At 41.0% G+C, this 12,226-nt stretch overlaps 1 protein-coding gene across 2 annotated transcripts in view; it reads right to left on the bottom strand.

Moving 5' to 3' along the window:
* LOC143722665 (uncharacterized) overlaps positions 1-12,226 on the bottom strand; it is a 94,203-nt gene that overhangs the window by 1,985 nt on the left and 79,992 nt on the right. The gene's annotated exons all lie outside the window — the stretch shown is intronic.

Below are 12,226 nucleotides of genomic sequence, written 5' to 3' on the forward strand. Positions count from 1 at the left end.
CTTATCACTGTGAAATATCCCCCGAAAGAACATGATAAAAAAAAAAATTCTCAAAGTGACAGCTAAACAATATATCGCCCCACACTTTCTCCCTTTGGTTTATATAAAAAGTTTGCAGGAGAAGCAGTACAATTAATACCAGAACATTTTACAGCTTCAGTTCAACTGCCAAATGTGAGTACAAGGGGAGGGATACTCATCATGATGAATCGATGATCAATTAATCGTCCTTTTAATCAACTGCAGATTATTGGCCCAGATACATTCAGACGCAATGTAAGGTAAAAAAGAAGCAGGCTCAACATAATGTGTTGCATATTTTTTCTATAAAGACAACATTCACTGCAAATGAAGTGATAAAAGAACAACATGTCAACAAGAAATATCTGAAATTACACCATTAATAGTGTAGCAGAATGTTATATTCTCACATTGCATGTTAATGTTTGACGTCAACTCAAAGTCAAAAGAATTGCCTGAAATATTTTACTATTCACAAAGTGATGTTATAAAGCAGAAAGATTCTAAATGCCTATTAACACCAAGGACAATAACCATATCGATAATGATAAAGATGTAGTTCTAAAAATCGTTCTAATATAAAAGAATAGTCCACACCACAACTATAACAATACTGACACAGAGAAACGATATTGTTGAAATAACTTTCAGAACAATAAAAACAATGACAGCCAATCAGAATCTGGTAAATTAAACTAGAAAAAAACTATAATAATAATACATATGATACAAATAATACTATATATATATATATATATATATATATATATATATATATATATATATATATACACACAATATTAATACAAATATTTTAAAATTAAAACAAAAAGCATAATAAGATTTTAAAAAGTTGGCTAAATCCACATTTGAAGTTATCTACTGTACATCTGTTTTATAGTAACAATTCATCTACTAATTAATTTTAAACACAAACCATTATGAATCGATTATGAGAATTCCTACAATATTATTTGAGTGAGTACTTAAAGATTGGTAAAACCCCACTCGAATAACAAGCAGTCATAGTGTGATATGAATGTGGTTAATGATGGCAAAGCTAAAACGGGCCTCAACGCTCTGCCGACAGACTTGCATCCAGTCAAAAAGCCATGCAGAAAACTTCCTCAACTTTCAGAAAGCATCATGTGAGAATGACTAATGCACACTATTTTTCTGTAAAGGTCATTCCTTATGAGGTATTAGCAGTGCGTTTGGAGTACAGACCTCTCTTCAGTGAACTGTAATCATGCAGACGCAGAAGTTCTGTCTACTCTAACAACCTGACTTTAATTAAGAAAGCACACTTTTTATTAATACATGAAAGAGCAGTCATTTAAAAGGCTGGAGAAAGTGACCCCACCACTTATCAACCTCTCCTCCGCTGTTCTTTCCTCTCTTTCCTTCTTTTTATTTAATGAGTTTTAGCAGCATAGAACCTTATTTAACTCCCCCAGGAGCGAAACCACAGAGTCCTTCACACTCACAGACTAACCAGGTCATCTCACACACACATACTGTCAGTGGGCAGCCGGTTGCTACCTTATATCACCCTCAGAGCCGTGGGAACGGTCGCTAAGCAACAGCGAGTGGCGACGGGGCTCTCTGGGTCTCGTGGGATCTCATTTACGGACCGATCATAAGCCCTCAGGAGAGTCTGAATCTCCTACCTGCTCTACAGTTCTGACCTTCACACACACACACGCACAAACATTACAACCACTGGCCACACAGGTTTAGTTAGACCCATGAGGGCATTTTAACACAATGTTGATGTGTGTGCATGTACTGTCCGGCCTTTTCGCTGCCGGATATCAAGGTTAATTGTGACGATAAAGCAACACTTACACATTAAACTCACATTGGCTCACAGGACTTGAACATTTAAATGTCTTATGAATGATTTGTTATATACTGGTTAATGCATAACTGGAGTGGATGGCTACCTTGGACGGTCATTGCGACTGTTACATTAAACTCCAGATTCAGATTAATAGACAAATTTGTACCAGGACAAACATTTCTAGGTAAATGTACCATGCCTGGTTCTGAGGATTTTTAAAGAACACTTTACTAATCATAACAAAGCTTTGGTTATTTTTAATACATTGTATTTGCAATGCATTTATATATATATATATATATATATATATATGACGATGACATACAGCATCTGCAAACATAGGAAAATAATTAAAATCGCCTTAAAAGATATATTCAATTTTTTGCAATATTTTGTATAAATATATCTCTAAACTTAACCCATAATCCGTCCTTGGAGCAATTTCACTGAGATGATCTTCCACAGAGATAAAAAAAAAAAAAAAAAAGGACTGAGAATGACCCTGTACCACTCCGCCCACCCCCTCTGGGAATAAATAAATGAATTGAGAAACACTTGTGCCACAGCTCCAGCGTTTTGGATTCACAGATCTGAGTGGTGGTTATTTAATCAATCTAGAGGAGGACCGCGCTCCCTCGAATGTGTTACCTCAGCGACAGACACCATCTGGAGTTCCTCCCAGTAATTACTGAGACCTGATCTCCAGTCCTGATAAGAGTTGCACTCCATCAGCCACACACACACACACACACACACACACACACACACACACACACACACACACAGTCAAAAACACTTCCACAAATCTCCTCATCTTTACATCCTTTAATAAGATCTCAAAAGTGTATACAGCAGAAATATTCCTCCTATATATAGCTACTGCTGAAAAGTGTGTCTTCCACTTAATCCAAGACGTCTATGTGTACCTTCTCCACTGCTGTATTTCTATGTTTTGAAATGGCAGCTTTGCAGAGGAGCTCTGTTTGGGTGGGTTCTTTGCTGAAGAAAATTGTCTGGAGGCGCTGATGGTGTGTGTGTGTGTGTGTGAGAGAGAGAGAGAGAGAGAGAGAGAGAGAGAGAGAGAGAGAAGAAGTGAGTCTGTGATCTCCTGCTATGACCATCTAACTCAATTGGGAAACAGCACAAAAAATATATAGATTTTTGTGGGGACTCTCCATAGATGTAATGATTTGTTGACTGTACAAACTGTATATTCTATCCCCTTACACTAACCCTACCACTAAACTTACCCATCACACAAAACGTTATGCGTTTTACTATAAAAAAATATATATATTCTGTATGATTTATAAGCTTGTTTCATCATGGGGACCTCAATTTAGTTCCCCACTGTGAGTCCCTATAAGTTTGTTTGCATTCAGGTTGAAGTCCCCACCAGGATAGAAACACACACACACACACACACACACACACACACACACACACACACACACACACACACACACACACACACACACACACACACACACACACACACACACACACACACACACACACACACACACACACACACACACACACACACACACTCGTGCGCGCACACACACACACACACACACACACGTTTGTTTCTGTCATGGCAGGGATATTAAACTGAGCTAATGATTTTTTTCTAGCCCCTAATTCTAAAGTTCTAAAATTGTATTATCAATATAAATATTTATGTTGTTTTATTTAGATCTATAATTCTTCATTTAGATACTGTATAAATGTATGTATATATCTGATTTTATTTATTAGCCATGGCTGGTCCTCAGAATTCTGTTAAAACCTGACACATATACACTGTGTGTGTGTCCAGTGTAGTGTGCATTTGAAAGTAATGAATGTGATTGTGTTTGTCCTTCCCTCTTTCATCATTCAGATTACCATCAAAGACTCCTCCCACTGTCCCTAAATCACTCTCCTCGGGCCGTATCTCTCCCTCTCGTTCTGTACCTCTCTCTTCTGATGAACTGCTGGACTGAACTGACTCCTGATCCACAACTGACCTTACTGTCCAGCTGACAGATAGTCATTTATATCTTCACAGTACACACACTCCCTTTTCTCCCTCTGAGGCATACACCAGTGTTTCCTGCGACACTAACCCATGGCAAAAGAAAGTTTACCCGAGTTGTGATTTCGCAGTCTGAATTTAAGAATATAAGACCTAAAATGTAGTACTTCTGCGCAGGGATTTGAATTTTTAATGTTTCTGGAAAAATCATCTGAACAAATCGATTCACTAGAACGAATCAGACATTTCAAAAAGCATTCGAGTTTGGCCTCGAAGGACCATTTCATTCCTTGATTCTAACGTGACATCATGTTGAGTCATGAGTAAATGATTCATTCATAAAACACAAACAGACATCTACAGTACTGGTGTAGCAAAAGTATCCTGCACTGAAATCCAAATCACACTGACTGGTGCCCAAATGACAACATGTAGTTAAAGTTACTTAAAGCAAGTAAAGCATATTACATAAATAATATTATTCAATTTTCAATGTATTTACATTGAACAGGGGAGAAAAAAACAGATTTCAGTATTTAATATACAACTCGCATATCCATAACACCAACTGCCCTGATTCTTCACTTTCTTAATCACACACCCACACCTAACATCAAAGAAAAAGGTCAACTTTCAAACGCTTGTGTGCATCAAAACAGGGAAATATGAGTGCGAAAAGAGTGATAATAAAAGGCAGGATAGTGTTTTCAGTGTGAATCTACAGATAAATAAGTGCCTCCAATCCTGTGTGTGCTCGTGTCCACAATAAATGATTTCTCTAAAAGCACAGTGATAACACGTTCGTATGTCTCAAGAGATGAGAACGGCTCTTAATACATCAAACTACAGACCTGAGCTAAAAGAACAAACACACATAGGCACTGAACAAAAGATGCTCTGCGGCTCTCACTCGACTGGGAGCACAAAAATACAAGCAAAAAGACCGGAAGGGTTTTCTAGAGTACATGTATAAAACATCAATCTACTATAAAAGTAACTGAGAATTCAAATATTGCACAACCTATAAGAAAGTGTAGGCCTATAATATTGTTTTTTCAAAACTTTCATAAACGTCTACACAATAATGCAGCACAAAAATCCTACAGAGCATTTTAAGATGATTTTACATACTAAAGAATTGATTATTTTTTGGGTACGTTTTCTTTATAGCTACACTTGAAAGAGGAAATGATAGGGGATCAGGTAGTGTCATAACACATTGGCTTTGATGATTACAAAAAGTTTAGACCTAAGGAAAAGAAAACGGGTAAGAACAAACACCTACAAAGTAATGCTACATACAGAGCAATAAATATAGGATAAAAATAAGTAAGATTAGCTGACCTTTCCTCAGTTGTTGTTTGCTGACACTTCAGTTAATCACATTTGCTTGCTGGTGGTTTACAATTCCACCTGCTTTCTAAACATTGATTATAAAAGATAATTGACAAGACCAAATAGGATTGGAGGGTTCTTGAAAATGATCTTGAACCTAGTGGATGGAAGAGGTCCAGGCTTTTTAAGGAACACACTATTTAAGCTATATTCACACTAACAGTGATTTGCAGCTGGTTGTCATAAAGTTCTTTTATATATACATATGGCCGAAACGTCTGCTTTATATGTGCTGTGTTGCATAATGAAAAAATGTGTGGCACTTACTAGAATATTTTTATACTGACATTTGAGCCCTGCCTTGTAAAACCTGTAAACAATGTGAGAGCACCTAATAGCTGGCTTTGATCTAAAACATGCAATCAAATACACGATTCACATCGCCTGCTCTCAATTTGCTCTGGTGTAGTGTATGTGAAAGACAGCTGTGGGATCAGATGTCTTCATCTCTACTGCACTCAATGAAATGACACAAAGCATTATCAACACAGCTGCTGCACATATAAACAGAGTTGAGAAAAATACATGTTTGGAAAAACATACAAATACACACAAAATCACAGACAAAATCGGACAAAAGACAACGGACAAGGCTCATTCCTGTCTAAAAACACACTCTTGTCTCTTCCAGGAATGTTATATTCATTCAGATTTATTGGAAGAAAATAGCAGTCTGAGACTTAATTTGTTTGATTGGAATGTGAAAAGCGTGTGAATACTCCCTCTTATGCACATTAACACAAAAATATTTCAGCTGTGTATATTAGTTTATCAAGGCCACATAAAAGGTGTCACTGTGTAAATGTGTTTTTCATGGGTCTTGCTAGAGGCGATTTCAAGAGCCGCAATGGTAAGTTACAGACAGAGCAATGAGATGTTCAAAACGGGTCATGCACCCATGGCTGAATGAGATGCTTTACTAACGCTGAAGTAACACTGTGACACACGAGGTCTATTATTTCCACACTGAACAAAAGCTGATGAAATACCATCCAAATTTTTCTTTCTTCAATTTCCCCTTGAGGATCGATAAAGTGTGACTATCTATTCACAAAGCAAGAGTTTGGACCATTTATGCATCATAGCATACAGTAAGGATGATAAATAATTATATGTAAGATTATTAATAGCTGAAAATGTGGTCATGCACTCAAAGCTCAATCAATACTGCCCAGATCAATACAGGACATGGGATGGAGGTAATGAAGAATAAAAAGAGATGTACTGAGGGATGAAGAGAGGAAAGAAAGAGCTGATGGAGAGAAATAAGAAGTACTGACATATGGAAAGAGGGAGAAAAATACTGAAGAATAAAAATGTGATTTGACTAAATCACATTAGGAGGTAATCAAAAATGCATTTTGATGTTACATGTAACAAAATATCTCTCTGTGTTCAGGTTTGACTCTAGTAAAATTATTGGAAAAACTGACACTTAAAATCAACATTTCAAACAAATCTAAATCTTGACAAAAAGTCGTTTGGAGAATATCTGAATAAAGTTTTTATGTACAAGCCTCTTTATATAGAGCTACTGTATATAGTAATCTAGTGGTTACACCATGGCATTAACATTTTTTCTTTTTTTTACTCCCACCAGATGACACTAATCTGCCTTCAAAAGTTGAAATGTTAATGCCTTATCTCTATTTTAACATGAAATACAGCTTTGATTGAAAAATTATTTTAGAAAATTAGAAAACAAAATAGTAGTATTCATATCATTGCATAAATAATAATTATTAACATACAATTCTCGCAAAATACAAAATAAAAAAAGGTCTGGAATATGTGAACAACATGAGGGAGACAGATTATTCAATTTTGGGTGAGCTAATCCTTAACACCAGGAATAAGCAGCAATAGAGCTCAGCTGACCATGTCACATGTCTGTCCGGTCTTGTGTTGCACATGGGTGTTTGTTATGTTGAGCCATGTGCTCTCGTCATTGTTGACCCCTCCCTCTTGTTATCTGATTATTGGTTTATTTGCTCCACCTGTCTGTCTCGTTACCCTCCTTGTTTGCCTCCCTATTTAGTCTTCCTGTGTTTGCTGTCCTGTGCTCGTTCGTTGTCATTGTTACGTGGTTTAGTCGTGTGGAGTTCTGTGCCTGTCCTGTCGGGTCTGTGTTGGATTTAGTTTTGAAACATTGGAATTCTTTTGTTGGTTTGTTTATTTTATGTTTTATCTTTATTAAATTCTTCATTTCACTCCGCATTTGAGTCCTCTTCTCCATTTCTCCACAACCCACCGTGACAGAACGAACGAGCCAATGTGGATTCAGCGGAGCGAACTTTCTCCTGCGGAGAAGGAGAATGGGATTTCTTTGTTTAAATATTTATCCATGTGCGTTCAAAGGAATGAGGAAAGGAGGGCAGCAGAGTCATCATCACTGGATCCGTCAAGCGTGGGGACTTCATCGATGGTTTTAGCCAGCCTCGAGTTTGCATACATCCGTCAGAAAGGACGGAGAAGGAGACCTGCGCCTGCCCAGCCAGAGACTGTTCACGTCCCGTCTGCCCAGTCAGAGACTGTTCACGTCCCGTCTGCCCAGCCAGAGACTGTTCACGTCCCGTCTGCCCAGCGAGAGACTGTTCACGTCCCGTCTGCCCAGCGAGAGACTGTTCACGTCCCGTCTGCCCAGCGAGAGACTGTTCACGTCCCGTCTGCCCAGCGAGAGACTGTTCACGTCACGTCTGCCCAGCGAGAGACTGTTCACGTAACGTCTGCCCAGCGAGAGACTGTTCACGTCACGTCTGCCCAGCGAGAGACTGTTCACGTCCAGTGTTGGGAGTAACGCGTTACAAAAGTAATGCATTACAGTAACATATTACTTTTTGCTGTAACGCAGTAGTGTAAGGCATTACTTATCAATTTTCAGTAATATTTTACTCGGTACATGTTCAGTAAGGCTTGCGTTACAACAGACTTTTAGTTTTAATTGTAAAACAAACAACAACAAAAAACAGCAAGACCGCGAGACATTAACGAATGAAAAATGCAAGTAGGCTAAATCAACTGTTCGTGGTCAGTCAATAGCCGCGTGTGGTGTCCAAGTCTGTAAATAAAGACTAAATGGCAGCGTCTGATATATATTTGTATAGCGATTTATTTTTTACAGAAGTGCCGTGAGGTATGATTTCGGCTTCTGTGCTCGCCAGTGGAAAAGCAGCTAATGGTAAAGATGGCATGAAGAAGATTATACATTCGCGAGATGGACGTACGCGCATTAGGCTATTCGTTCTGTGTTTTCTTTCTAAACAGTTAGGCTATGTTTATGTGGTATTTTTCATGTTTTCATCACGCAATCATGTTTTTGATGCGGTGTGACGCGTTCATGTAAGGGCGGCGGCGCTGCCGATAAAGCACCTAAAAGCTGTCAAAAAGAACCGGCAAAAGCAATGATTATGAATATGTCAAATATAGCAAGGAGACATTTTAACTGTCTATTAATAAAGTCAAGATGAAGTTGACGATGCTGACTCGCGATCTTCGCAGTAGCCTAGTGAATGCACCAGAGAGAAATGCACATTTCATTTCATAAGCAGAGAGCAGTCTGTTTTCTTTCGTTTTGAATTGTTCTGTTTACAAGTAGACACTTCAATATAGATATATTTTTCAAGTCCGTGAATAGGCTATACTTATACGCTGAGTTTCGGTTCATTTATGAGACGCGCTCCAGTTCACGCGCTTAAATCCAGGCAATTGGTTGACGAAACATTGGTTAAAATTAAGATACAATTAATACAAAACGAAATTCACTTTAAAGAAAGGCTTTGTGTGTGTAAGGTCTCTGTGAAAGTTTTAAAGCAGTCTTTTAGTGCCGCTTCAGAGCGGTCGCGTCCATAAGGGAGAACTGTCACGTCTGTAACATTGTTTTTTCCTCATAAATGGGAACACGAAAAATAAAATAACATGAATATTTTATGTTCTGTGGAGAGCCAACCCTTCTTCATCCGATTTGCGCAGTGTAATTCACAGAATAAAAAAAATACAAAAAATTATCGTTGCCTCCTAAAAGTTAAAGATTTTTTTGTCACGCATGACTGTCTATTTCCATAATATTAAATATAAAACGCATGTGTAGACTGATATTTTTCTAATGTCTGGACTCCTTTCTGGGAGGAGCCTATGGATAAACAGACGTTTCAATATTTTGGTATTAATGCATTTTCTGAGAATTTATATTTCAAGTTTTGACTGCAAATGTCATGTCCATAACGCTGGAATTCCCAAATTTTAAATAATTTATCCTCAACTAGTTTTGTGGTGTAGGTCTACGTATTTTATAATGTTAAGTTAACTTCAGATAATACTAATAGTAATTTAAAGATGTGGTAGCATTGGATCTGGACGGGAAGGATAACGCTGGGAGTTGGAAGGGGTGTGTCGCGATTCTGCAGGTTCGTGGATCTGAGTGTCGCGTTTCGGTTTCATAGGATATGGCATATCCTTACAGCCTTATTTTAGAATGTTAAGTTCTACTCATGTATTGTTATTTTGGTGAAAGTAACTCAAAAGTAATACAGGAGTAATGTAACGCATTACAATTCTGAGACAGTAATATTGTAAGGTAATGAATTACTTTTAAATAACAGTAACAAGTAATATATAATGTATTACAGTTTGGAAGTAACTTGCACAACACTGTTCACGTCACGTCTGCCCAGCGAGAGACTGTTCACGTCACGTCTGCCCAGCGAGAGACTGTTCACGTCACGTCTGCCCAGCGAGAGACTGTTCACTTCACGTCTGCCCAGCGAGAGACTGTTCACGTCACGTCTCACGTCACGTCTGCCCAGCGAGAGACAGTACATGCTCTGTCTGCGCAGTCAGAGACTGAGCAAGTCCAGTCTGCCCAGTCTGAGACAGATCCGGAAATGCCCATTTGTGTGGCCGCCAAGGCACTTACGGACTATTTGGAACGTCTGGCGCGGATCCTGGATATGTCTGTATCTGCTGTTTACGAGTCAGAGCCAGAGTCGGTTCCAGAGCCGGGGCCAGTGTCTGCTGTTCCAGAGCCGGAGCCAGTGTCTGCTGTTCCAGAGCCGGAGCCAGTGTCTGCTGTTCCAGGGCCGGAGCCAGTGTCTGCTGTTCCAGGGCCGGAGCCAGTGTCTGCTGTTCCAGGGCCGGAGCCAGTGTCTGCTGTTCCAGGGCCGGAGCCAGTGTCTGCTGTTCCAGGGCCGGAGCCAGTGTCTGCTGTTCCAGGGCCGGAGCCAGTGTCTGCTGTTCCAGGGCCGGAGCCAGTGTCTGCTGTTCCAGGGCCGGAGCCAGTGTCTGCTGTTCCAGGGTCGGAGCCAGTGTCTGTTCCAGGGCCGGAGCAAGAGCCAGTGCCTGTTCCAGCGCCAGAGCCAGTGTTTGTTTCTGTTTTTGTGTCTGTTCTTGTAACTGTTTCAGTTCTTGTGGCTGTTCCTGAGCCGGTGTCCGCTGTACCTGAGCCGGTGTCCGCTGTACCTGAGCCGGTGTCCGCTGTACCTGAGCCGGTGTCCGCTGTTCATGAGCCGGTGTCCGCTGTTCCTGAGCCGGTGTCCGCTGTTCCTGAGCCGGTGTCCGCGGTTCCTGAGCCGGAGTCACCACCATGGCCGCCCGAGGGGTCTTCGCCGCCCTGGCCGCCCGAGGGGTCTTCGCCGCCCTGGCCGCCCGAGGGGTCTTCGCCGCCCTGGCCGCCCGAGGGGTCTTCGCCGCCCTGGCCGCCCGAGGGGTCTTCGCCGCCCTGGCCGCCCGAGGGGTCTTCGCCGCCCTGGCCGCCCGATGAACTTTGTTTCGCTCTGGCCGCCCGATGAACTCTGTTTCGCCCTGGCCGTCCGATTTACTCTGTTTTTCCCTGGTCTGTCCCTCCCGTTCCCCCCCTGGTCTGTCCCTCCCGTTTCCCCCTTGGTCTGTCCCTCCCGTTTCCCCCTTGGTCTGTCCCTCCCGTTTCCCCCTTGGTCTGTCCCTCCCGTTTCCCCCTTGGTCTGTCCCTCCCGTCCCGCCCTGATGTTTCCTTACTGTCCCGCCTTGGCCTGATGGAGCGTCTGGTAGCCGCTCCGTAAGGAGGGGGTTATGTCACATGTCTGTCCGGTCTTGTGTTGCACATGGGTGTTTGTTATGTTGAGCCATGTGCTCTCGTCATTGTTGACCCCTCCCTCTTGTTATCTGATTATTGGTTTATTTGCTCCACCTGTCTGTCTCGTTACCCTCCTTGTTTATCTCCCTATTTAGTCTTCCTGTGTTTGCTGTCCTGTGCTCGTTCGTTGTCATTGTTACGTGGTTTAGTCGTGTGGATTTCTGTGCCTGTCCTGTCTGGTCTGTGTTGGATTTAGTTTTGAAACATTGGAATTCTTTTGTTGGTTTGTTTATTTTATGTTTTATCTTTATTAAATTCTTCATTTCACTCCTCATTTGAGTCCTCTTCTCCATTTCTCCACAACCCACCGTGACAGACCACTTGCAATCGAATCAGCGAGGCAGATGTTAATTGCAGGTATAGTACATACAGACAGAAAAGAGAAAGAAATAGAGAAAGAAAAGAGAGTTAGCAAGGAATAGAGGGATTAAAGAGAGGTAGTGAGGAGTGGCACAAGAGAAAGAAAGAGAAAAGAGAGGTAGTGAGGTATGGATGGGAGGGGAGGTGGGAGCTAAGGGATGGACGTGTAAAGAGCTGGACATTGAGCAGAAGGCAGAAAATCAATGGTGAATAGCGGCTAAAGTGGAATCTGAACCCTGCCTGAAGTCATAGAGTGTGACAGAAGAACGAGCGGATAGAGGAAGCGAGGAAGGGTGGAGTGAAGGTAGAAAACAGCAATATGAGCGCATATACAGAAAACAAATCCGCAACAGGCAGAGTAGCCACAAGCTAATTAAAATCAGAGGAGCAGGGGAAATTAATCGATTCAGGAGAAAAATCGAGACTGTAATCAAGAGATTAGCTCAAGAGCCATCAATTTCACAACTGGCAAATGATCACT

Source organism: Siphateles boraxobius, unplaced genomic scaffold (assembly GCF_051911475.1).
Source record: "Siphateles boraxobius isolate OS27281-9 unplaced genomic scaffold, OSU_SipBor_1 12, whole genome shotgun sequence".
Taxonomy (NCBI): Eukaryota; Metazoa; Chordata; class Actinopteri; order Cypriniformes; family Leuciscidae; genus Siphateles; species Siphateles boraxobius.